The following is a 27,238-nucleotide window of genomic DNA, read 5'->3' as shown; positions in this document are numbered from 1 at the left end:
AAATGTTATTTTCAAATTTAATGTTTCCCACACACACCCCAAAGAATATTGCTCTAAAGTTAAAAAAAATAGTGTATGTAAAGTATTGACAAGCCAGTATGAGAATCTAGATTACTGTGACTTTAGAGTTCTGTCTTTTCTAGTTACCATATTGTCCATGTGCAAGAGAAGGGTTAAAAAATATGGAGTGACATATAATTAAGGGCTAGAGTATGTGATACAGGCCTTAAGTCAAAGTCTGAAGATAGGAAAGGGGACTCTCATTTTAAAAACCTTAAAACCTAAACTGAAAATTTTTCCTATGGAAATTAGTAGATCAATGTCTTTTTTGGCATTGTACAAGAAAAGAGTTCTGCTACATAAAATAGTTTTGAAAATCTTGGGCGTACATGATTTTACTTGCTCACAACAGCCTTTGGAGTTCTGTTCTTTCCTGGATCATTGAGATTTGGAGTTTGCTGGTGGGGGGGGGGCACACCACCCTCAAGGTGACAGTGCTTGTCAGGGGAGTGGCCAGAATGCCACCCTCTCTCTGCTGGTGCTTTTAGTGATCTCCTCAGGCAGGAGATGTAGGTAATGTACAGGGACAGTTATGTATCCCTTGGCAATGTAGTTGTTCTGAACACAGTAGCACTTTTGGAATTAAACAGAACAGCCCTCTGAGTAGTCCATAATAAATAGATCATGTGTGTTTATACACACCTGTCTCCTAAGTGTTGCCCAGAGCTCTTTTAGCTGGAGGCCATTTGAATTGTGAGCACTAATGTGTATTTGGGGATTCTACCCATAGAAATGACAGTATGGAAGTTGGAGGCATGCTTGACTGTATAAGGACATCGGCTTGGAAAGAAAACATGCTGTGCAGCCTGACAGGCCTTTCTAAGATCCCTTGGCAGGATAGTAACTGGGTTTTTGTGATGACTCCAGGTTAGGCTTTGTTAGATTCCCAAATACTTACTTGTTGTGTACTCTGTGCCAGGCTCTGGGCATATGATGACAAATTAATAGGGTTCCTTACTTAAAATTTAAGAGGGCAGACGGTTTTTGTTTTTGTTTTTAAAGATTTTATTTATTTATTTGACAGAGGGAGAGATCACAAGTAGGCAGAGAGGCAGGCAGAGAGAGAGGGAAGCAGGCTCCCTACTGAGCAGAGACTCCGATGTGGGGCTTGATCCCAGGACTCTGAGATCATGACCTGAGTGGAAGGCAGAGGATTAACCCACTGATCCACCCAGGCGCTCCAAGGGGGCAGATGGTTTTGTATGCAAATACAAGACAGCATAATAAGGGGTACAGAGTAGAGATGAATGGGATATATAGTGGGAGCAGAGGGAAAATGAAGACCTCCACTTTGGAGTGAACACAATGTGGTAGAGACTTGGGGAGTAAATGGGAGTTGTCTAGGTGAAGTAAAAAGATATTCCAGGTTGTGGGCGCCTTCGTGGCTCAGTGGGTTAAGCCTCTGCCTTCGGCTCAGGTCATGATCTCAGGGTCCTGGAACTGAGCCCCGCATTAGGCTCTCTGCTTGGCAGGGAGCCTGCTTCCCTTCCTCTTTCTCTGCCTGCCTCTCTGCCTACTTGTGATCTCTCTCTGTCAAACAAATAAATAAAATCTTAAAAAAAAACAAAACAAAACGATATTCCAGGTTGAGAGAGATGCGTGTATGCTAATAGGGTAGCTGGAATCTGGATTGTAAATGTTAGAGACGATTTCATTCCAAATGGGTCATCCGGGGGTTTTTAAAGTTATTATGGATATTGTAAAAAACATACAAGTAGTGAGAATATAATGAACTGCTATGTACCAATCAACCAGCTTCACAAATACTGACAAAACAAGATTTGCCAATCTTGTTTTACTAACCCTTCACTGATTTTTATGTGGTTAGAGCAATTTAAAGCAAATTCCAGACACTATGTAATTTTCCTTGCAAAGAGTTCACTATGTATCTCTAAGAAGGATCCCCCATGCCATTATCACACAGCAAAATAGAGATAATTCCAAAGTATCTGTCCCACACCAGTCTATATGCAGATGTCCCCTGTTAACACAGGTTTATTTATTTATTTATTTTAAAAAGATTTTATTTATTTATTTGAGAGCGAGTGTGCATGTGCACCAGCAGGGGAGAGGGGCAGAGGGGGAGGGAGAAGCAGGCTTCCCACTGAGACTGGAGCCCGATGTCTGGGTCAATCCCAGGACCCTGGGATCATGACCTGAGCTGAAGGCAGAGGCTTAACTGACTGAGCCACCCAGGTGCCCCTTAACACAGGTTTTATACTTAAAGGGAGCCGTTTTATTATCTAAAAGATTCATTTAATTAGCATACCTAATTTTTCAGGGATGTTGGATAAATGGGGCATTACTCTCATACCGTATTTTTATTCCTTTCTTTAGAAATGTTATACACTTTGTTTGGTCCTACTTTTGATTGTTTTAATTCAGATTAGCCTTGATGGAGAGCTGTGCCTTACAATTTTTTATATTACTTACTTGTCACATTGCAAGATCTATTCCAGGATTTGGAAAACATTTGAAACTCTGAGGGGTAGATTATAAATGGTTTAGGATACCCAGACCAGTTCCTTCGGTTTTGCTTCAGTTTCTAGCTGTTGGTGAGTAATTCATGGGTTGAAAGTGTGGAGTTTGTTCTACATAATTTGGCCCCCACAGCCGTTGAAGTCTCTTTCCTAGCATGCCTTCTTGGCTTGGACCAGTTCCGTGTCCATACTCACATGCCAGGCTTGTTGGAGGCGCCACAGGCTCAGCTTACTCCTTCAGGGGTGGAGCTGAGTCACCCTCCATTTTGATGCTTTCCTCAACTGCTTCAGGCTTCTTTGGCTCCCTGTCCCCTCTCTTCTCCCTACCCTGCGCTCTAGCATTGAATTCTGTGCTCGCCTCTATCATACATACTCCTCTTGCTTGTAGGCAGTACGAAGCGGAAGGGATGGGAAATTTGAAGCCAGCATCATCTGAATTCTGGTTTCTTCTCCTCCCCCTCCTCCTCTCTCCCTCCCCTTCCCCTCCTCCTCCTTTTAAACTGTGGTTGATCACACAGGTACATAACATGAGATCCACCTCTTAACAAATTTGTAAGTATACAGTATTTTTAACTATAGGCACAAGCTTGTACAGCCGATGTCTAGAACCTTTTCATCTTGCACGACTGAAACTTTATACCCGATGAACAACATTTTCCTATTTCCCCTTCCCTCAGCTCCTGGCAACCAGCCATTCTACTTTCTGCCTCTGAGTTTGACTCCTTTAGATACCTCATGAGTTGGAATCATACAGTATTTGACCTTCTGTGACTGTCTAATTTCACTCAGCATAGTCCTCAAGGTTCATCCATGTCTTAGCACGTGACAGAGTTACTTCCTAGTTTAAGGCTGGATGCTATTCCGTGTGTGTGTGTGTGTGTGTGTGTGTGTGTACTACAGTTTCTTTATCCATTCATCTGACATTTAGTTTGCTTGTAGGCTTGGCTATTGTCAATAATGCCTCGATGAACATGGAAGTACAAAGCTCTCTTTGGGAACCTGATTTCAGTTCTTTTGGATTAATATAGCCAGAATTGGGGTTGCTGGATCATAGGCCTGATATATCGATTTAGGTTAGTAATACAGAACCTGTGCTCTTTGTAATTCATGGCATAGAGAATGGGTCCGTTCCTATCCACAGTCATCAGAAAGACCCTCTTGTTCATGTATTTCGCTGTATGTGATCATAGGTAGTTAGTGCTTCTTGCTTTCCTGATGCCTGTTTTTGACCATGTGTTCAGGAACTTTGAGAATTATTTTGAGGCAAAGTCATCATTTTCCAAAAGGGAAAAAGCAAACCAAGCTTTTATTTGCTGGTCATTCACAGCAGCTGTGTCACTGAGGAAGTGTTAACACTGCTTTTGGTTTTTAAATCACTGTGTGTTATTCCTTCCCAGGACTGAAAAAAATTGCAAGGTTGGAATTTTCTGGATTGTTAACAAGATCAAAAAGCAAAGATATGAAGCCAAGGGGGAAATGTCTTTCTATAAAATAGCGGTGGAAAGCAGAAAATGCTAGAATTCTGTAGTAAATGATAGGTGTTGCAAAAATAAGCTTTGACCAGAAAATGAAGGTTACAGTTTTTCATGTTATTTTTGAATTGGGATACAGTTGAGCCAACTAGAGTTTTTAATGTTGTCTAATTTTTTTTTAAATGTTGATTTAAAAATGTACACATAAATTTAGCTTTGTTAACAGGGTTTTAGAACATGACTTGATTTCTTTGGAGAGAAGACTTACCTCGTTTTTATATTTGTAATTTCAGTAGCTATAGGTGTTAGCTTTGGAGTGGTTTGTAAGAAATTCACTCCCCTCCACCCAGGGAAGACACAGTTATAGCCATTTCTCCGATTTTCCTCAGGTTTCACCTTCGAACTCCTGAAGGAAGCTGCAGTGGTGTCAGCGTATCCACGGTCAGTGTGGGGGTGGGGGGGCATTTTTCTCACAGAACAGACAAGTCCTATTTTCTCTTGCTTTGTTGATGTTTTGTTGCTGGGATTTGCATTTCTGATAGGTTAAGATCTTGTGACTTATTTGTGTTCTGGCCTGGGGACCCTCTGCTTTTTGTGATCTGAGTCATTTCCTATTAAGGCCCCGTTTGGGCCTGGAACTCCCTGCCCAGGGCTGGGAGACATGTAGCAGGGCAACAGACCTACTGTTTGCAGCTGGGAGGAAGTCTAGTGTGCCAGGAGGAAAGAACAGGCGTCTTCAGTGCTAGTGGCCTGGCACATGGTGGTTTGGAATGGCCCAGCACAGCACAGCAGCCTGACCGGGGCATCCGTGTTCCCTGTGGGTCTAGAAAAGACCTCTGGTTCCTTGGAGGATTGCCAAGGGCAAGGAAGGGCCTCAGCCTCCAGAGACTTGCAGGTTATCAGAACCAAGTGAGGGTGAGTGAGGCCTGTGGAAAGCAGAAGAAAGAAGTCGAGTCACTAGACACTGGGTCAGGGCCGGTTAAGCAGCAAAAGCAACTTGGCCCTAACTGTTTAAATCTCTATTCTAGAAATTCCCTCTGGATTGAGCCAAAGCAGCGGGGTGGGGCAAGGGTCAAGAGGCCTCAGCTGTGGGAAGGAAGGGCTGTAGAAGCTGAAAACAGCAGGCCAGGCCTGGATGTCCCGACAACCTTGACTTCCACCCTCTTAAAATAGAGAGGTTTCCCGTACCCCGGTAGGTCATTGTAGCCTGTTTGTAAAATGAGTGGGTCTGAGACACATTCAACAATGAGCTTGAAACAAAAGTCAGAATTGCTTTTGTGAATCTGGAAATAGATTTAGTTTTTAACTCAGTTTAGATTAAAAAAAAAAAAATCCCTTGAAGGAAGTGTAAACCATGACCTTTTATTATGAACTGCCACTTAAATGCATTAAACTACTCTCTTTACTAATCCCAAAGCAAGGCAGTACTTTTGAATGCTACTACTTACCAAGACAAAAAATATGAAGTTACCCAATAATCAGTTTCTGAATAGATAAATGATTGAAGTTGTTGGAGGTTAGATTGCTCTTAGATGAGGAAAAGCTCACCCTAACCTTTGTGGTTCAGATAGGTACATGCAATGATGCAGAATTTATTCCTTGTCTCTATGTCCGATATAGATTAGTTTCCAAGCTAAACCAAGCTTGCCCCATTGACTATAGAATCCTAATATTTAAACTTTTATTTTTTAACTCCTTACGAAAGCAGGAAGATCATCATCTTTAAAGACTATAGAAAAGCTTGGGCTTATGTTAACTATACTGGCATTAGAAATTTAAAAAAAGGAAAAAAGAAATGCTTGAGCTATTTTAAAACACACTTATTTAAATCCCTGTTTCCTTAAAAATGAAACAAGATGGGCTTGGGAGGGTGACAAACCCTAAGAGATTCTTAATCTCAGGAAACAAACTGAGGGTTGTTGGAGGTTAGGGGTAGGGAGAGGGTGGTTGGGTTATGGACATTGGGGAGGGTATGTGCTGTAGTGAGTGCTGTGAAATGTGTAAACCTGATGATTCATAGACCTGTATGCCTGGGGCAAATAATACATTATATGTTAATTTTAAAAAATCCCTCCTTCCTTAAGACCATCTGGGCTTCTAGACAAAGGGAACTGGGGGAGGGCAAGCAGGCATCAGCTGTGAGTTGCAGAGAGGTTGGGGACATGGTGTCCATGCATGGTATCCCTCTGCTCAAGGAAGTTTAAATCTGGTAAGGATGTTAACTATAAGCACCACAAGAAAATGGAGATGATGAGAAGTGCCAGTGTGTGGCGAGGATGGGAGTAGGCAGACGGAAGCTTCCCGATCAGAATGGCAGTGCTGTACCTGCCTTTGAAAGTCTGTCCCAGGGTTCAGTAGTGTTGGAGACCACCAAGAGCCAGCACTCTGCAGCTGGATAGAGCATCTTTTCCTATTTTTGAGAACACCTGGGTCCTGAGGACTGAGGTTGGCCATGTGGGCATCTTCCCTCTGGGATAGAGTGGCTTGGAGACCTACAGAAAGTGAAAATAACCTTCTCTTAGTGCCAGGATAATCCTTCAGGGCCACGCTGTTTTGAAATGCTTTGTTTTGGTGTCCTTGGACACTTTTGGGGATTGAAAGTCTATTTAAACCATAACAACCTGAAATCTACTGTTTGGGATTTTATAAATTGTCCCTGTCAGTCATACTTTCTCAGGGCTGTCATTGTACCTTAATTTAGCAGTTACCCACCACCCTCTTAATTTGCAGTGGCCTGGGAAACCAAATATTTCCCTCCTGTTAGAATCCTATCTAGAAGAGCTCTCAGGGAGGGCCTACGAAAGAGGTGTTGGACAGAGGTGGGGAGAGGCTGGCTAGTTCTCTTCTAGCTGTGTGTGTTTTGAGCTGTCTGAAGGATTGCAGATGTTGGCAGCTGGAAAGACTAAATTTTGGTTCCTAGCTGCTTTTAGCTTAGGACTCTGTCCCCTCCCCTCTTGTCCCCACTAGTGTGTAATTCTCTTCTCCCACCCATGCCTGAGCGATTTTGTCCTGGCAAGAAGAGCATGAATGTTTGTTCAGGGACAATGAGAATAAGGTAAAGGAAGAAAAACTCAGGGCTGAGGCGAGGGTTCGGTCAGTTAGGCACTATTCTCGAAACCAAGATGCATTGGAGCCGTGTGGAAGATACAGAGGCACGATGTGGAGCCTGCCTTTAAGAAGCTTAGCATGTAGTTGGGAGAGAGAACTAACAGACCCGGAATCCCAAGTGGAAGTGCTGGAGAAGTTTTGCTCTGGGTGTGCGTTCAGAGCAAAGGGACTGAGTCGGGAACCTTGAGCCAACCGTGCTGGGGGCCAAGCGGTATTTGAGAAAGTGCTCTTGCAGTGATGCTGGAGAGACCAGCTTCCCTGGGAACATGTAACCCCAGCGGGCAAGTGGCAGAAGCTCTGGAGACGCTTAGCAGCACATCTGGTGAACCCATTTCAAAGGGGGAGTGCGTGAGGGTTTGTGACTGGCTTGCTGACTGTTGTGTCTGTGTGGCTGATTAAAGTGCAGGCCCTCGGGCTCTACTCAGGGTAGTGTGGTCCTCTTCTCATGCGGTCCGAGGTGGTGTCCAGGGATGACCTCATTCTGCTCCTGTGGCCTGCAGGACAGACTTTGGGAAACACTGACGAAGGATGGATTAGGCAAAGCCGATTAATTTTCCCATGAGAGACAGAAATTGGGAAGGAGGCATCCGAGCTCGGCTGCCTGATTTTTGTCACTGTTTCAGAAGGACGTGTAGAGCAGGTAGCCTAAGAATTAAGGACCAGGGAAGGGAGAATAGAATTAACTGCTCAACTGGAGACGGCCTTCCCGTAGTCCTCATCCTTTACCCAAATGTCCGTGTCCTCCTCAGCCAGTCACTGTACTGGAGAGCATGACGATGCTAAATTACAATCACGTCCGGGGTCAGCCCTTGTTTGAGCCAGCTGGGTTTTAGGCCTAGGGAAGCTGTGGTTTTTGGGTGCTGTAACTCTAGGAAGTTTTCCTTTAATGATTATGTGCTTTGTTAGATTTGGTGAGCAAGGAAATGCGGATCGTCAGTTAAAAAAAAAAACAAAACAAAGCCAAACAATAACCCTGTTAATACTGTTACTGGAATAACCGGGAGAAATCATGGGGTAAATACGGTTCAGTAGATTCTTCCCATATGAAAACCATATTTTAATCACTTCTTACACAGCAAACACTTGACATGGGAATGTTCTTTACAGATGAGCTTTGAATTGTTCCCTCTTGCCCTCCAGGGCTTAACTCCAGGAACGGCCCAGGCTGTGCCACTCCTGTCTTCTCCTTGAGGGAGTGTGCCCTGCAGGCCACGCCTTGCACCCACTCCAGTGCACACCACCTGCAAATTATTATGCACTTCAGCTTCCCCCAGCTCTGTCCCTGGTCCCTTTGTTTGTCCTTCCACCCTCCTTTTTAAGGCATAAATATTTCCTGCTGCCCCCAACCAGTCAGGTAAAAAGAAAACTGCCCCGGGATAGCCCCCCCCCCCCCCCCCCCCCCCGTGGTTCTAGGCCCGGCTATACCTTAAGATCAGCTGATCAGCTTTATAAAGGCTCAGCATTTGAGCCTCATCCCCAGAGATTCTGTTTTCATTTTTCTTGGCATCAGAATTTTTAAAGCTCGCCCGGAGATTCTGATCCGGCGGTTAGGATTGAAAGCCACCTTGGTATGGGATGTAATGACACAAGCAGTGCCTGCGTTTCAAGGAAAATGGAAGCTGCAGGATTTGAAATGAAAATAGGTACTTTATATTGTATATATATATTTTTATTAACATGGAAGATGTTATTTGTTTCAGGGGTACAGGTCTGTGATTCATCAGTCTTACACAATTCACAGCTCTCCCCACAACACATACCCTCCCCAGTGTCCAGCACCCAGCCTCCCTATTCCTCTCCCCCTTCCCCTCCAGCAACCCTCAGTTTGTTTCCTGAGATTGAGAGTGGTTTCGTCTTGTTTCATTTCTCCCTCCCTTCCCCTATGATCCTCTGCCTGGTTTCTCAAATTCCTCATATCAGAGAGACCATACGGTAATTGTCTTTCTCTGATTGACGTATTTCACTTAGCGTATAATACCCTCTAATTCCAGACACTTCATTGCAAATGGCAAGATTTCCGGGGGTTTTTTGTTGGCTGCATAATATTCCAGAAAATAAATATTTTAAAATAATGCCTTTTACTACTCCTGTCCCCAGGGCATGCGGAGTCCCTGAGGTTCTGCTTCTCCCTACCTTCCATCTTTATTTAAGCCTGCTTTCTATTAAGCACCAGCATTCAAAATGAAACAAAACGAGAACATTCCTTTCCTCTTGTTAGCATTTCTGTGGTATTGTTTTCCACTCTGACAGTTGACTGTGACCTGCACCTCCGTGAACTCTCATGTGACCTTCGTCCCCTCTCTGGGCCTCATTCCTAGTGAAGCAATGTTGAGGCTGCAGAACTCTGTGCAAGGAGAGGATGTGGACTGTCACATGCGGAACCAGGGGTCACAGGCTTTGGTCCACGAACATGCACAGTAATTGGTTTTGTGGTCTGAGGAGGCCCATTGCTAGGGTTTAGGGAGATAACCTGAGGGATAATAAAAATTCTTTTTGACGAATACTTACTTCGATTGGATAAACACCTTGGGAGTCTCTTTGTTCATCCTTGAAAGAGAGTGATGGCCAGGAAGTAAACCCTAATAATTCTCAAAAGCATTTTAAGGTATTTTTTTTTCAGGTGCCAATTAAAAATTAGATCTGCAAATTAAGAGATCCTGATTGGCAATTGGGGGTTATCATTCATCTGGTCTCTAAACACCTGTGTTTTACGTTCCATAAAAATTCTTCCAATAAGTACACTTTTTTGTCTTTTGAATTTTACAGGAGAATATTTTGTGGCATAATGCTAGTTTTTCAGAACTTTCTTGGGCCCAAATTTTGGGTTATACATTGAAAGTGATTGGAGCCCTTCGAATGGAGGAATACTGAAAAGCAAGTAAAAAGAAAGTTGTCCTTTTTTCTCACCTAACATTGATTCTGAAGGCATAGTTTCTGAGTTGGGGTGAGTGATCTCACTGCAGTTCTAAGTAACTTCTCAAACACCACTCAGAGTTCCTCTGGTCTCCTTGACCTGCTTTTTTCCCCTTTCTGTAATTACTGAATATGGATGACCCTTAAAACCCATGTAGGACCAAATACAGAATTTAAACTCTGTGATCTCATCACCACAAAAACAGGCTGTAGGGACAGTCTCTCTTCTTGCAGGAAGCCGCCTCCCCTTGGGACCTCTGTGACTCTGTAATTTATAGTGGTGCCTTTGTAGTCTGGGACTCAGAAGGGACCTTTCCCCTTGTCCTTACAGAAGTGGTGTAACAGATGGGTTCCTCTAGGTGGAGAAGGGGCTAGAGCGAAAATATGTGTGTGCATAACCTGTTGCAGATGTAATTTTGATGGTGCCCGCACATCGGTGGGTCCTCTGGGCAGAGGGTCTGCCTGACAGCTGGTGTATTGTGGGCTGTTGATGGGTATTCTTTGAGTACTTGTGTGTAGGTGTGGCTGGGACAAATGAGAAGGCTGCCTTTTCTGCTTTAAGAAACGAGGCTGGCTGAAGAGCTTGCGGCAGCTGTGAGATGGAGCCACTCCCTGGCTGCCAGAACCTTCTGTAAGGAGGCAGGTGATCCCTTTTATGAGCGAATAATAGGGCCGCCCTGGGACACCAGAGCCACGGCTTTCACCAGGTGGTGCTGTCTCTCAGTGAAGCTCCAGTGTTACGCTTGAGCTTGGCGACTGGGGCCTGGAGGCCTCGGCAGCATTTGTAGGCTATCGCTGAATTCAAGATGAGGCCATTTTTGAGGAAATGTTTGACCCAAGGTTATCACCGGGTCCATGTCGGTTTCTCCTCCGCATTCTGCTCCAGCAGGATCTCTGCTGTCTCTGCAGTGGGGCAAGACTTGAACCCGTCCTCGGTTTGCTCCCCGAGAAAGGCTTCTATGTTCAGTTCTCATCTTTGAAGTCCTGGTGGGGAAGGGGGGCATGTCTCCTAGAGCTTCTCATTAAACAGACTTAAAGGGGAGAGAAGGCCTCCACCCAGCCTTTGCGTGCACGAACCTATTAGGCTCCGCTGCCCTGCCAAGATGGTTTTGTGGGCCTAAACGTGACTATACACGATTCTGTCCTTTTTGGCAGGGAAGCCCAGCAGCAGTGCTGTGAGGGCATTGATGTGGACTGGACCTGACGGCTGGTCTGCTTGGGCATGGGTCGCACCCTTGCAGAAGAACATTTCCCTGGCAAGTAGGCCGAGTCAGTCATGGGAACCTGCTTTTGGAGTCCTTCATTCAACAAGCATGTACTGGGCACCTGCCTCTTCATGTGACAAGGGCAGGAGGTCAGGGTAGGGGTGGTAGTTCAGACAAGCCTTAGAGAAATTGGTAGCAGGGGAGGTAGAGGCAGAAGGAAGCAGATGCTAGAGCTCAGGTCCCTGAGAAGAAGGACTGGTGTAACTCTGTGGGGGAGGGGGGCAGAGCATGCAGGGGGATATTGGAGCTGTGCTAGGAGGGTGACTAATTTCCAGAGTGGGAGAGAGGTGCTTCAGGATGAGGGAACAGGAGAGCAGAGGTGTGAAACTGGGCAGTGTGTTCAGAAAGAGTGAGCTCTGTAGAGAGCTGGGACCCGTGAGGACTGGGGCAGGGAATGTGGGAACTTCAGTACCCGGCCTGTTTTAGGGAGGTTCTTGGCCCCTTATCTCAAACCTTTGAAACATTTCTTTGTGTCCTGGGCTGCAGACCTATTAGCATCACTTAAAGGGAAAACCTGAGATAGAAGAAGTAAACAAATACTTCAGTACCCTGCTCCTGACGGGAGGCTTTCAGTAAGTGTCTCCTGTCAGCTCAGATGGAGGGCATCAGAAGAAAGAATGAATTTTCTTGCTTTTGCCAGCCGGTCACCTTGCTTTCCCTTCTGTTAAGAGTATGTTATGTGCTGACGTCTCTTTCCTTTCCATCATGGCTTTGTCCGGAGTTTCCGGGAGGTGGTAGCTGCTTTTATAAACTCTGTGCTTCTTGTCTCCTAGGGGAGTGTGCCCACAGGATTTCCTTTGTCCAGTTCTCTCTCTAGCTTTCTGTGGTCAGCTTGTCCAGGGGAGCTTTCTGGGTGCCCCCCTCACCCCCGAGTGAGACCGCCTCTCCCTGTGGCCAGCACGTGGAGTCTGGGATGAGGCATGGTGGGTGGGACCCACGGAGAGACCCTGCTTTCCAAGATGAGTTATTCTCTGAAAATTTTGAGGGCTTTGAAAGTAAATTGGGATTTTAGTCAAAGAAATTTAAGAATTAAAAAAAAAAATCGTGTCTTAATTACTGTGTTAAAACACTCTTATTAATAGGGATGCTTCAATATGGTTTTCTTTCCCCTTTCCATTTTTTGGTGCCCATATCCAGATTTGGTCTCTGTATGGTTCATAGCACAGTACCGCACTGAGAGGATATAATACATGTTGTGTGACTAGCTTAATACCTTACTATTGACAGTTTGCAAACACAGAAGTCCTATTAACTTATTCTGAGTTGTGTCTTTTCCCTTCCCTTCAGAAACTTTAGGAAACCTGTTAAACTCCTGTACTATGGTTTTCCGGTGCTGCAGTTTTATATGTGAATTTTCAAACAAAAATCCCTACTTCAGGGGTTTGGGTAAGCCTGGAGGCTCCTGATGGGTAAAACTTTTGTTCTGTTCACATTGTTGGTTGCATTCCCTATCTCTAAGGTGTGGCAGTTAGCAGGACTCAAATATTCCCTCTTTCCTTTGAGAAGAGAGTTCGCTGAGAACTGGGTCTTCCAATTCCATCTTAAGTGAGCACAGCTTGGAGGACTGTTAGTTATTTATGTTCAGCTGCTCACAGTTGAGGCCACGGAGCAGGCATCCCCAGGAGGTCCAGGACAGACTGGTTGACTGAGGGCTCTGAAAACTGCCCTATATTCCTTCTCTGTGGGTGTTGGAAGAGGTCCCCTTAGGAGATGGGAGTCCAGGTTAAAGCTGCTTCCAAACCACTGTTAATTCTTGAAACGTGCAGGTAACATGCAGGTGAACTCTGCCATATGTCCTGTGTGGCTTGCTGGCAGGACTTCAGGTTCTGCCCTGACCCCTCCTGCCCCATGTTGCTTGTCATAAAGAACACAATGGTCACATTTCCCCTAAAACTTTGCGGGATCCTGCGGAAAGGTAAAGCTTCTCAGCAGGAGCGTGGCTGGGGAGTACACAGCAAAATCCAAGGTGAAGCTTTAAAAATTAGAATACTTGGACTCCCCCAACCCCCACCCCAGGTGTGCTGAACTAGAACTTCGGGGTTGGGGAGGGAGTCCCTGCTATCTTTTCTTAAAACTCCTCAAATGGAGATAGTGTATAACTTCTTGAAAAATATTTGTATGTGGACTGGACTTAAAAACAAACTCTTAGCCTGAGCAGATGTCTGGGGGAATTATTTTTGAGCTCTTCTAACTAGTTTAACCAGTTCATACAGCCAAGCCAAACATTCCCTTATTGTGCCATAATTTGCATGGTAGAACCATTTTATAACTTTAAGTTAGAATTGCCCAGGACAACACTTTTTACTGTTGTAAGTATACAATAAAATAGAAAAATGACACTGATGAACAGTTTTCGAAATTTAATAATAGTTAATGCTTATTTAGGAATCCAGGTGGGAATCTGTTCAAATGGAATTTCACCCAAAGAATGCAGAGATTTGCATATTGAAACCAAAGGTTTTTGACCTATGGTAACACATTTTTCAAAGTAGTATTGAAATAGCAATTTAAATGTATTGCCCCCAGAGATTTATTAGACAGGAAATTTATTTAGTAAGGGATAGATTTTTTTCTTCTCTTCCAGGAGGTTTTTGGGTGGTAGAGAATTAGCTAGGTTTTCTTTATTCCTTCCCTGGGACCAACTTCAGGAAGTGGATAGGAGCTTTATTTATTTATTTATTTATTTAAGATTTTATTTTTATTTATTTGACACAGATCACAAGTAAGCAGAGAGGCAGGCGCAGAGAGAGGAGGAAGCAGGCTCCCTGCTGAGCAGAGAGCCCGATGTGGGGCCCGATCCCAGGACCCTGGGATCATGACCCGAGCCGAAGGCAGAGGCTTTAACCCACTGAGCCACCCAGGCACCCCCGATAGGAACTTTCATAGCAAAGATCATGTTAAATGTTTAACTGTCTCTTTTGCAAATTCCCTTTCTCTGAAGGAAAATCTTGCAACTTGTTATTTGAGGTTTTAATACTTAAAGGTTTGATGGAGAATGAGTTTATGTTTTGAGATCAAAGAATCTTACTGTTGAGGCGGGACCTGACAGATGACCTGTTACCTGCTTTTCATTGCCTCCGTTTCATGGAAACTGCTTACGCATGGCCTCTGATAGAACTCTCTGGCATGACTTTTTTTTTTTTTTTTAAGAGATTTTATTTATTTATTTGACAGACAGCGATCACAAGTAGGCAGAGCAGCAGACAGAGAGAGGGAAGCAGGCTCCCTGCCGAGCAGAGAGTCCGATGCGGGACTCGATCCCAGGACCCTGAGATCATGACTGAGCTGAAGGCAGCGGCTTAACCCGCTGAGCCACCCAGGCACCCTTGGCATGAATTTTTTGTAGCACTTGATAGTACTGACCAGTCCTCATTTGAAACTTCCTTCTTGGGTTCCTTTGCATCATTTCTGACTACATGTCTTCTTTTTTTTAATTTCTTCCTAGGTCATACTGTATTTGCCCTTAAATGTTCATGTTCCCTGAGATTTGATCCTTGGTGGTTTTTCTTTCAGTCCGCACAGCCTCCTTGGGGGACCTCAGTGCCTCTGTGGTTTCAGCACCACCCACGTATTAATGACCCCTAAGTCTTTCTGTGAGTTCATCCTCTTGTCTCAAGCAATCTCTTGGACGGTTCTACTTGGATGACTCCTATTTACTTCTAAGTAGGAATCTCCAAACTGAACTCCTTTCCCTCCCAATACTTGCCTGCTTCCTGTCTCCCTGCTCCCCGCTACCCCACTCACATAAGTCTCCTTCTGTCTGTCTCCCTGCTTCCCTCCCCCCAACCCCCCGACTCCCACGAGTCTCCCCATCCCCAGACTCCTGCCTGCTTTTTCCCACTTTGGTCATGGGCATTATTCAAGCCAGAAAATGTGTGACTCATCCTTCATCCTCCCTCAGCCAGTCCCATATCTTCATTTGCAATTAAATTCTATCATTTTAATAACCTAAATAAAAAAGGAAAAGGCCATTCCACTGACATTTAAATATGGGCATTAAAGTTGTAGTTGGGCTTATATAAGCAGACCCAATAACACGAGACAATTATGACCATTTCTATAATGTACATTTTGTACTCTGCATAATCCTAGATATCATATGTTATTTCTAATTTTCACAACTATTCTGTGGCATATTTGTTATATTTGAGGATTTTTTTTTTTTAAGATTTGCTTAGAGCTAGAATGTGTGGGGGTAAGTGGGGAGGAGGGGCAGAAGGAGAGAGAGACTTAAGCAGACTCCACACTGAACTTGGAACCCAGCGGAGGGAGGGTGGGTGGTACTGTTTCTCAACCCGAGATCATGGCCTGAGCGGAAGCCAAGGGTCAGATGCTTATCCAGGTGCCCCATAAGTGTGGAATCTTAAGTTTCAGAGAGTTTAAGTTACTGGCTCAGGATCACAGGGCAAGTAAAGCATGGTGGGGTTGGGACTGCGGAATATTAAGCCTGTGGGTTGGTCTGCCTGACTCCAAAACCTTTGACACCATGTCACTCTGTCTTGCTGTGTTCCCATGGTACTGCCATGCAGTTTTAGACTTCTGGTTGATAGGTTGGTTTTGTTGAGGGCAGGAACTGGGTGTTACTCAGATCTCTATGTCTTATATATTTTTTCTTCATAGCAGGTGCTAAAGACAAGATTTTTTTAAAAAAAGATAGTATTTATTTAGATAGTGAGGGTGCGTGTAATTGTAGAATTGGTGGGGAGGAGCAGAGGAAGAGAAACAAGCAGACTCCATGCTGAGCACAGAGCTGGACATGGGGCTTGATCCCACAACCCTGAGATCATGACCTGAGCCGAAGTCCAATGCCCAACCAACTGAGCCACCCAGGCATCCCCAGCCTCTCTTGTCTTTTAAAGTTTTTATTTTAATTCAGTTTCATTAACATACAGTATTGTATTAGTTTCAGGTGTACAATATAGTGATTCAGTACTTCCCTTCCGTATAATACCCGGTGCTCATTGTGCCCATTGCACTTCTTAATCCCCATCACCTATGTCACTCATTACCCCCAACCTGCCTCCCCTCTGACAACCCTCAGTGTCTTTTTTTTTTTTTAAAGATTTTATTTATTTATTTGACAGACAGAGATCACAAGTAGGCAGAGAGGCAGAGAGAGAGAGAGGAGGAAGCAGGCTCCCTGCTGAGCAGAGAGCCCGATGCGGGACTCGATCCCGGGACCCCAAGATCATGACCTGAGCCGAAGGCAGCGGCTTAACCCACTGAGCCACCCAGGCGCCCCCTTCAGTGTCTTTTTTAAGAGTGTTTCTTGATTTGTCTCTTTTTTTCTTTTGCTTGTTTTGTTAAATTCCACATATGAGTGAAACCATGTAGCATTTGTCTTTCTCTGACTGATTTCGCTTAGCATTTTACTGTCTGGCTCTATGCATGTTGTTGCAAATGGCAAGATTTCATTCTTTTTTATGGTCGAGTAATATTCCATTGTATATAGTGTGTGTGTGTGTGTGTGTGTGTGTGTGAATATATATGCCTCATCTGCTTTATCTATTCATCAGTCAAGTGACACATGGGCTTCTTCCATAATTTGGCAATTATAAGTAATGCTGCTGTAAACATAGGGGTGCATGTTTCCCTTCAACTTAGTATTTTTGTGTTCTTTGGGTAAATATCCAGTAGTGTGACTGCTGGATTATAAGGTTGTTCTGTTTTTCACTTTTTAAGGAACCTGTGATTGCTGGATCATAACATTGTTCTATTTTTCACTTTTTAAGGAACGGTCATACTGTTTTCTACAGCTTCTGCACCAATGTGCCGTTTCACCAGTAGTGCAAGCAGGTTCCTTTACCTCTACATCCTTGTTAATACCTATCATTCTTGTGTTGTTTTTATTCATTCTGACAGGTGTGAGAATGATGATGAGCATCTTTCATGTGGCTGTTGGCCATCTGGATGTCTTCGGAGAAATGTCTGTTCATGTCTTCTGCCCATTTTTTAATTGTATTATTTGCCTTTGAGTGCTGAGTTATGTCAGTTCTTTATATATTTTGGATACTAACCTTTTATCAGATGTTATTTACAAATATCCTCTTCCATTTTGTAGGCTGCCATTTTGTTTTGCTTCCTTCATTGTGCAGAAGCTTTTTATTTTGATGTAGTCTAAATAATTTATTTTTGCTTTTGTTTCCCTTGCCTCAGGAGACCTATCTAGAAAGAAGTTGCTACCGCCAATGTCAAAGAGGTTACTGCCTGTGTTTTCTTCTAGGTTTCAGGTCTCACATTTAGATCTGTAATCCATTTTGAATTTTCATGTATGATGTAAGAAAGTGGTCCAGTTTCATTCTTTTGTATGTTTTCATGTAGTTTTCCAATACCATTTGTTGAAGAGACTTTATCCCGATGAATGTTCTTTCCTGCTTTGTCAAAGATTGAGCATATAATGGTGGGTTTATTTCAGGATTTTCTATTCTGTTTTATTGATCTTTGTGTCTGTTTTTGTGTTAGTACCATACTGTTTTGATTACTACAGCTTTGGGTTTTTAGTTCTTTTGTTTTTAGGACTTAATCTCTACATCCATTGTGGGGCTTGAACTTATAACCCCCTGATCAAAAGTCATGTCTTTGACCCACTGAGTCAGCCAGGTATTGCAGTTACTAAAGCTTTGTAATATACTTGACTTTTGGAATTGTGATGCCTTCTGCTCTGCTTTTCTTTCAAGATTGCTTTGGCTAGTTGAGGTCTTTGTGTTTCCATACAGGTTTTAGGATTGTTTGTTCTAGTTGGGTGAAAAATGCTTTTGGTATTTGGTAGGGATTCCATTAAATGGGTAGATTGCTTTGGGTTGTAGAGACATTTCAACAATATTTGTTCTTCCAGTCCTTAAGCATGGAATGTCTTTCCATTTCTTTGTCATCTTCAGTTTTTTTCATCAGTGTTTTATAGATCTTTCACCTCCTGTGGTTAGGTATATTCCTAGGTATCTTATTCTTTTTTGTGCAGTTGTAAGTGGGATTGATTCCTTAGTTTATTTTCTGCTGCTTCATTATTAGTGTATAGAAATGCAACCGATTTCTGTACATTGATTTTTGAATCCTGAGCTTTCACTGAATTAATCAGTTCTAGCAGTTTTTTTAGTGGAGTCTTTGTGTTTTCTATATGGAATATCATATCATCCGTAAATAGCTAAAGTTCTGTTTCTTACCTGCTGATTTGGATTCCTTTTATTTTTCTTGTCTGACTGCTATGACTAGCACTTCCATTACTGTGTTGAATAAAAGTGGTGAGAGTGGACATCCCTATCTTATTTCTGACTTTAGGAGAAAAGGTCTCCGTTTTCCCCCACTAAGGATGATGTTAGCTGTGGGTTTTTCATATATGGCCTTTATTATGTTGAGATATGTTCCTTCTAAACCTACTTGGTTAAGAATTTTTATCATTAATACTATTGTATCTTGCTAGATGCTTTTTCTGCATCTCTTCGTGTATCACATTGGTTTTGAGAATATTGAATCACCATTGCAACCCAGAAATAAATCACATTTGATGATGGTGAATGATTTTCTTTAAATGTACTGTTGAATTTGGTTTGTTGAGAATTTTTGCATATATGTTCAGCAGGGGTATTGCTTGTAGTTCCCTTTTTTAGTAGTCTTTTTTTTTGGATAGAGTATGCACTTGCATGTGTGGTATGGGGGGGTACAAAGGGAGAAGGGAAGAGAGAATCTTAAGCAGGCTCCACATCCAGCAGAACTTAGTCTCACAACCCTGAGAGATCATGACTCAAGCTGAAATCAGGAGTTGGACGCTTAACTGACTGAACCACGTAGGTGCCCCTTTAGTGGCATCTTTATCTGGTTTTGGTATCAAAGTAATGCTGTTCTCATAGAATGAATTTGGAAGTTTTCTATCTTGGAATAGTTTGAGAAGAACAGGTATTAATGCTTCTTTAAATATTTGATAGAATTCACCTGTAAAGCTGTCTGGGTGTTTTTTGATTACAGATTTAGTTTCTTTTCTGGTTATCTGTCCAAGTTGTCTCTTTCTTCCTTTTTCAGCTTTGGTGGCTTATGTTTTTTAGGAATTTATCCGTTTCTTCTAGGTTGTCCAATCAGTTGGCCTATAGTTTTTCATCATATTCTCATGATTATTTGCATTTCTGTGATGTTGACTCTTTCTCCTGATCTGTGATGTTGAGTAATTTCTTGGCTAAGTCTTTTAGATGTTTATCAGTTTTATTGCCCCCCCCCCCTTCAAAGAACCAGCTCCCGGTTTTATTGGTCTGTGCTGTTTTTTTGTTTTTTAGTTTCTGTGTCATTTATTTCTGCTCTACTCTTTATTATTTCCTTCTTTCTGCTGGCTTTAGGTTTTGTTCTTTTTAGCTCCTTTGTGTGTCAGGTAAGGTTAATTGAGATTTTTTTCTTACTTCTTGAGATGCTATAAATGTCCATCTTAGAACTGCTTTTGCTACATCCCAGAGATTTTAGACCATTGTTTTCATTTTCATTTGTTTCCATGTACTTTTTAAATTATTTCCTGGTTGATCCATTCATTCTTTAGTAGGATGTCATTTAATCTCTATGTATTTATGTTCTTTACAGATTTTTTTTCTTGTGATTGACTTGTTCTCATAATGTTGTGGCCAGAAGTTATGCATGGTATGATTTTGATCTTCTTGAATTTGTTGAGGTTTGTTATGTGATCTATTCTGGAGACTGTTCCGTGTATACTTGAAAATGTGTCTTCTGTTTTAGGATGGAACCTTCAGAATATATGTTAAGTTCATCTGGTCCAGTGTGTCATTCAAAGCCATTGTTTCCTCATTGATTTTCTGTTTAGATGATCTGTCCATTTTTGTGAGTGAGGTGTTATAGTCCCCCTACTACTGTAATGTTATCCATTAGTTTATGTTTGTTATTAACAGTTTTATGTATTTGGGTGCTCCTGTGTTGGGTAAATATATATTTATAATTGTTACATCTTGTTGGATTGTCCCCTTTATTTTTATATAGTGTTCTCTGTCTGTTGTTACAGTCCTTGTTTTAAAGTCTGTTCTGTCCAATATAAGTATTGCCACTCTAGCTTTCTTTTGATGTCCATTTGTGAGGAAAATGGTTCTCCATCTCCTTGCTTTCAATCTGCAGGTGTCTTTAGGTCTGAAATGAGTCTATTGAAGAGCCTTTCCTTTTTGTTTTTAAATGACAGCATGTGAAAATGTAGAATCCTCTTACTCTCTGGTCATGCTGTTTGAATCATTCATATGCTGGTCATAACGAAGGCAGAAAAGGCCCTTTCAAGTAAAGACCTTGTTAATGAGAATAGCATAGATGGACCTAGTTGTTAGCTTGAGGTTAAATGTGCTAGAATAGATGAGGGTATGACCTATGAAAAGCAGAGAGTACATATGTAGGTAGAGGCAGGTAAATAAAAGCAGAGTCTACTGATGTTTTTTTTATTTGGTTAAATTGCTCTTGGGAGGATGGATTTCAACATGAGTTGTGCTATACCAGACAAACTAAATCACGGACAGGTGTACTACACTTTGTATCCTTATAGGTCTCACCTTTTACCCTGTCCTGGGAAGGAAATATTCTTTGTTTTCCATCACTGTTCTCCCTCCTGCATCAGATTTTGGTAACAAAAGTTTGTCTAAGGAGAGGGTCCCCTTCAACGAATACATAAAACCAATTTGTCACTGTGGAATTTAGAAACTGTGTAACCTTTCAAAGTCTCAGGGTTTTTTTGTTTTTTGTTTTTTTTACAAAGTTGTTTTATAAACTTGGAGGCAATGCTGTATTTTGCAGGGTTGTCACTGTAACGTGACAGAGATAATCTCTGTCCGCAATTAAGAGTTAGGTCCACAATGAAGAGTAGGTCTTATTGTCCCCATTTAGTTATCAAAAGCCTTTATTTCCTTTTTTTTTTTTAAAGATTAATTCATTTTAGAAAGCATACACGTGTGTGCAAGTGGGGGAAGAAAATCTCAAGTGGACTCTCTGCTGAGCCTTTGCAGAGCTTAATTCCATGACCCTGAGATCATGACCTGAGCCAAAATCAAGAGTCAGACACTCAATGGACTGAGCCACCCAGGCACCCCAGAGACCTACATTTTTTAGGTTTAAAAAGACTTTTGCTGGTCCATCAAGAAAAAATTTTGGAAGAATTGATGTGAGATGGAAGGGGAAGAGGAGAGTCACAAGCCGTGGTTCTTTGGTATTGGACCCTGAAGAGTGTGACATCATCAGCTGGGACTTATTAGAAAGAAAGTCTCAGCTTCAAACCAAACCTAAAAGTCAGACTGGGTGTGGGGCTCAGCAGTCTGGCTTAACAAGCCCTAGGGGTGATTTTGATGCACTTTAACTGGTGGAAAGTAAGAGAAATCAGGCCGCAGGCCCTTCAGGTGGTCCAGTTGTGGGAATGATGATTACCTCCCCAGAGTGGTGGGAGGGAGTAGAGAGGAGCTGGAACTGGTGAGACTTAGTCATTCGATTGGCTACTTCTTAAGACCAGGAAGAAGGCTATGAGGAGGTAGAGGCTTGGAGTCTGTGGACTAAACGGGGAGGTCGGGGTGGGGGTGCTATCAACAGGAACCCAGAACCCACACTGGTGGGAGATGGCGGGGGGTGTGGGTGTTGGAGTTCCAGGGAACAGGAAGATGAGTTTAGTTTTGGACATGTAGAGTTTGTGTTGCTAGAGTTGATGTCAGCGAGCTGGAAATAAAGTATGAAAACTACAGCCCAGGTGAAACCACGGGGAGACCTGTTTGTGAGTTGCCCACATGGAGGTGGCCGTTGAAGTGGGAATTCACATCAGTTTTCCAAGGAAAATGGTGCAGAGAAAAGAGCTGAGGTTGACTGGTTTGGAATGGGATATTTGCGATGATTGCATTCAGCTTCTGTCAGAAGCATAAGTATAAAGTTTAAGTTAAGTATAAAGTTTAAGTATAAAATGTAGGAATATGCGGTGATAATAGTTTTAAATAAAACCAGATTATCCCAGTTCCTTTGGAGTTTTGTCATAATGCTATCTTTAGAGGCCCCCTGCTGTGTGATAGAGGCTGGTCTTGTACATCATCCAAGCTTGGGGATCCAAGGCTTAGGGTTCCAAAGACTAGGTTCCTAGTGTTTTTTCCTCCGAGAGAGAAGTGGAGTTAGTGTTCAGAGTGAAGGTGGCCTGGGGCTGGCTGCTGTGTTTCTCTGTCCCAAGTTCTTTCTGTGTCCAAGGGGACAATTAGAGTTCTACCTCCTCTTTGTGAGGACTGGACAGGACCCCTCACCATGGAAAAACCCCACAGTGCCAGCCAAAGTTTGCTTCTCTGTCCACCTGTGCTGTCGTTTTCATGGTGTCTTGTTGAATTTGTGGAGTAAAAGTCTTGTATTTGTAGCAGGTTTACAGTATTGATAAGAAGAGGTAATTGTAAGTAGTCCTGAGTCTCAGTTGGAGATGGAAGGCTTCGTACTTTTCAATGAATTATCCATACACGGAAATATGCGTTTTATTAGGTTTATGAGAAGGCAGAGGGAGTTGGCTTGGGAAGTTTGCCTAAAAACGAGGACCAGGCATTTAAAAAGCTTATTTTATATCCAGCTCTGTTGTAGACCCACATATTTTGCTGTAGCTGAAAGATGTTTCACTGAGATCATGAAAACTTAGTACATCTGTGCAGCATCTTCATTATATCGAGAACAATTGCACTGCCAGGGTTTCTAATTCAGCGTTGTTCAAGGAACATGTGTTCCTGTTTTTCACTAGGTTCCAATCGGGATGTTTTTCCTTAAAGGGACCACACACTTGTATTTAGAAAATAACTCTGTAACTGTGCTACAAGTACAAGGGACCTTGTAGGTGTGGAGACTGTAGCATCTGAAACTCACCCTTCCACACTGGCTCCCCCAACTGGAAAGGAGCGTGATCTAGGTGTATTTGTAGGGATATGTGGGTGTGGTTTCTGCGCCATCTCCCAGTTCCAGTTTTGGTCCTTAGGTCTGAGATATGTTTCATACTGTTTGTATGTGTTACAAGACGCAGAGACAGAATCCATGATCAAAGGTTTCCCTGCAGAGTTGCGAAGGGCTTTAACCGAACCTTTCCCTGGGTTTTTGAGAAGAGAAGTCTGATGTTTGTCTGTGGCATGTGCCCTCGCTCCTGTGCAAAGCTTGAACTTCATAGGTTTGATGGAACGCTTACGGGACTCCCGAAAAGAACACGTGTAATCTCCACGCATAGGAATTATTCTGTAATTCACAGTTTACCACAGTGCCGTTTGCAGTTGGGTCGGGTGTGAAAGCCACCGGTTTAGCACGGCACTGCTCTCCCAGCCCTTCTACGACTATGCCAGGCTCGCATCCTTCTGGGAAGTTGAGCGGCTGCCATGGCTGAAACTGTGAGCCAGACTTAGGTAATTTTATTAGTCTAGAAAAAGTATTACGCTCCTGCAGCTGTTGTTGTAGGTCCCGACCGTGAAAACAAAAACCGTCTCAGTTACCCAGGATCCATGAGAACTTGGCAGTGGCCCAGTGGAAGTCCATGTATTTTGGACTCTAAATTTTATTTGTCTTACTATGGGTATCCCCTGGTTTAGGGTACGCAGCTGGGGAATGGCCTGACTGTATGAGGCGGTGCAGGTGGGGGAACCTCGAAGACACCCCTGAGCTAGGAAGCCTGACCCAGTTAATTGGAGGCTACATCTTCTGGATTTTAAACACTTTAAAAAAGGATAAGGATAGAGGATGTATCAGATATTAAACTGGTAAGAACAGATACTACTCTTGATCTTAGCCAAAAGGCCGAGAAGCAATAAGGAGAGCGTCCAAGAAAACAACAGAACCATAATAAAATACGCTTGTTCCATATACTCAGCCTGGCTTTCCTGTTTGTGTCTGTTGTCTCACAGTGTAAATTCCCACAGGTCTTTCTCTTGCAGCGCCAGGCTGCTTATTGTGGGTGAGTTGGTCAGTAATCTGGTGGTGATGGACCTTCTTGTTAAATAGAACTTTTATAGATCACTATGGAAAACTAATCATGGGACTTGGCCTTTAATTGCCAGGAGTGGTGCCTGTGTGGGATTGCCCATCTTGTGCCAGTCAGTAAACGACTGTCTAATTTTCTGCCTAATTGCAGTGGTTCTGTGAGTAGGAGAAAACTGCAGTTCTGTGTTTCTAGAAGCTCCTGGCTCCTGGGCTATTAGCAGAGCACTTAGCACGTCTGCGTAGTTGTCCCATTGAGTCTGACTGATTCTTTGGGTCAGAGTCTCTAGTTCTTGGGGTCCTTGGATGCACTTCAGGGGATCTGTAAATGTGGGTGGGTGGGGAAAAAAATGACTTCTTGGTTTTCAAGATCTCTAGAATGTCGCTTTTTCTCTGTCATGAAAGTGGGCAGCCTCACATATGGTCAGTAGCACCTGTGGCTTTGGCAAGTAGAAATTAGATTCTTGTATCATGTTGTGGGAGATAGTTGAAACTATCGCTTATGCTCATCTTTGCTTAGAGAATGGCAGTAGCTTTTAGACCTGCTGCTGTGTCTTGTGTGCGTTAAGCACACATTGACTATTCTCCCCCTTTTGCTGTTTAAATATTTTTATATCTGTGTTTCAGTATAATTGATTTTCTTTGTAAGGGTATATTCTTTGTCAGAATCATTCAGAAACACTCTGAGAGGATCTGGGTTATTGAAGCAGTCCATGATACTTAAAAGGTCACAGACTCCTGCCTCAGATGGCACCCTTGTAGCTCTCTCATACTCTGAGACCAGATTCGTTAACGTGGGGAGGGGGGGAAGTCAACCCATTTGGTTTTTGTTTCCTAGCATGAATTGTCTTTGATTTTGGGGACTCTGACTTTCCCCCATTTGGGGGCTGTTGGAGTGAATTAAAAAAAAAATGACCCTCTACCATTTCTGGGTAACCTTTCTTTTTTTTTTTTTTCTTTTTTTTTTTTAAATTTTTTATTTTTTATAAACATATATTTTTATCCCCAGGGGTACAGGTCTGTGAATCACCAGGTTTACACACTTCACAGCACTCACCAAAGCACATATCTGGGTAACCTTTCTTAATGGGCCCCTGTAAGCAGTCCCCTTTAAGATTGCTTACTGCAACCAAGTGTTTATGGCCAAAATGGTTTCCCTTACAAATTTCAGGTTTAAGACTATACAGTGCTCTGTGTGTTGATATTATTTGCTTTAACTATGGAGGGGAGAATGCCGTGTGACTTGTATGAATTTCATTTAGCTCTTCATTGTGTTACCATGGTAGGCATTCCCTAGTTTTATTTTAGAACTTGATAACCTTGGTTAAAACCCTATTATATCTATATCTGGGTAAAGCTGCCCAGAAAAAGAAAGCCTGGACACCAGGATACCTTTGCCACCTTTCATCCCCTTTCAACAGGCTTTATGCAGTTCATTCAGTGAGATGGGGGGTGGGGTTTTGAGCCTCTCATGAATCACACTGCTCCTAACTTCGGGGTGTTAAGAATAGGGGAAGCGTTGCCCATGTGACACTGTGGTCTCTGTCCCACATACTCTTCCCCACCGGTGATCTGGCCCAACTGACAGTGTTGTTCTTCCATAAGCTCACAAATCCAAGTGCTTGCTTGCGTTTTGGGGTATGATGCCTCCAGGTCACCAATGTTGATAACACTGGTGTTTGAAATAACTCCGAGGTGCCTGAGCGAGTACACAGTAGGATTCTCTCCCAAGAGGCAGTTTTTCTTTTTTCAGGATAGATTTGAGACATGGGCTGCTGCTGTGGGTGGAGGGGTGTGTGTGTGCGGCCAAAGATGATTTTTTTTCCCCTCTGTCCTATTAGGAAGTTTTGTCTCTTTGACCACCTCATCAGGCCCCTGAAAGCTAGTCTGTCTCATTTTTAGCCAAAAAAAAAAAGGGCATAAGATAGAGACTGTGTTGTGTTAGGCTCTGGAGCACAACTACTGGGATGGGGAACCTGGCTGTGCTCCCATGAGCTATGTGACCCTAACAGATCACTAGCCTCTCCGTGTCTTTGTAGATGGAGATATTTATAGTACCTTCTGCGGAGGGTGGTTGTGAGGAGTAACTCTCTGTGGTCTACATGCTTCGAACAGGGCCTGGTACAGAGTTCGTGTCAAATAGATGTTATGGGTTGCACAGTTCAGTCACCTGGGGGAGTTCTGAAAAACTACACTGGGTATTGGGAACTCCGATCCTAATGAAATCAAGGGCTTGGGGGCAGGTTATAACCTTGTTCGGAGCATCCTCAAGAGTCACTGACAGAAGTGGAGGAGGGATTTTGATGTCTTCTGTTCCAGGGCTTTAAGTGAATGATCCATCTGTCAGCTACATAAGCAAGAGATTTTTGTGTAATGAATAGCTGCCTTTCACGGGGCATCTTTGAAGTTGTTTGACCTTTTTCACTTTGAGGCCAGATGCCGTGCAATTTAAAAAACTTAATTTCTTTAGATTTATAATACCAGACTTCATTCTGCTGGCATTGATTGATTGAGTGCCTTTTAACAGTTTCTGAAAAATGGACTTTCTGATGTGTCTTCAAGGTCTCTTCTCCTTTTCCTGTAAAGGCTTATCACCCTGCCCAAGACTCCAGCCAGGAGCTCTTTTCTCTTCTGTGGTGATGGTTTTTCAGCTACTGTGATGACAGAGGTCTTATGAACCGGAAATAAAGTTTTCCCCACAAAATCATAGTACCTGCAGGTGGAAGAGGCCTGATTGTCCAGTCAAGCAGGAAAGGGAGCAGAATCCCTGTCATACAGATGAGTCCGTGAAGGGGTGACATTCAGTGATGACTTGCCCAAAGTCATCTTGCTTATGGAATGCCTTCTATCTTTATTCAGGGAGTTGTAATTGCCAGACATCAAGAAGTTGGTCCGTGTAGTTGTACGGACCAACTGGGAGTTGATAGCTCAGTTGTACAATACAAGTGGAAAACTTCACAGAAAGGAAGAAGGGGAAAGTGACAAAAATGGGTTCCGTGAGGCTGTCTGTGGAGCTAAC

The 27,238-nt window shown here is 43.1% G+C and overlaps 1 protein-coding gene and 1 pseudogene across 13 annotated transcripts in view; one reads left to right on the top strand and one right to left on the bottom strand.

The window, feature by feature from the left end:
• TANC1 (tetratricopeptide repeat, ankyrin repeat and coiled-coil containing 1) overlaps nucleotides 1-27,238 on the top strand; it is a 230,335-nt gene that overhangs the window by 42,504 nt on the left and 160,593 nt on the right. Inside the window, exon 1 of one of the 13 annotated variants that reach the window (XM_045066601.1) lies at nucleotides 4,385-4,453. The exons of the other annotated variants lie outside the window; for them this stretch is intronic. The gene's annotated coding sequence lies outside the window, so the exon portion shown is untranslated. Of the gene's footprint in view, nucleotides 1-4,384; nucleotides 4,454-27,238 lie in introns of those variants that run through there. 13 annotated transcript variants of the gene reach the window in all.
• On the bottom strand, nucleotides 23,930-24,051 carry LOC123388020 (annotated as a pseudogene).

This window comes from Mustela putorius, unplaced genomic scaffold (assembly GCF_011764305.1).
Source record: "Mustela putorius furo isolate JIRA1106 unplaced genomic scaffold, ASM1176430v1.1 tig00003869_pilon_pilon_pilon, whole genome shotgun sequence".
NCBI lineage: Eukaryota > Metazoa > Chordata > Mammalia > Carnivora > Mustelidae > Mustela > Mustela putorius.
Note: the sequence above shows the minus strand (reverse complement) of the source record. Positions and strands in the feature narration are given on the sequence as shown.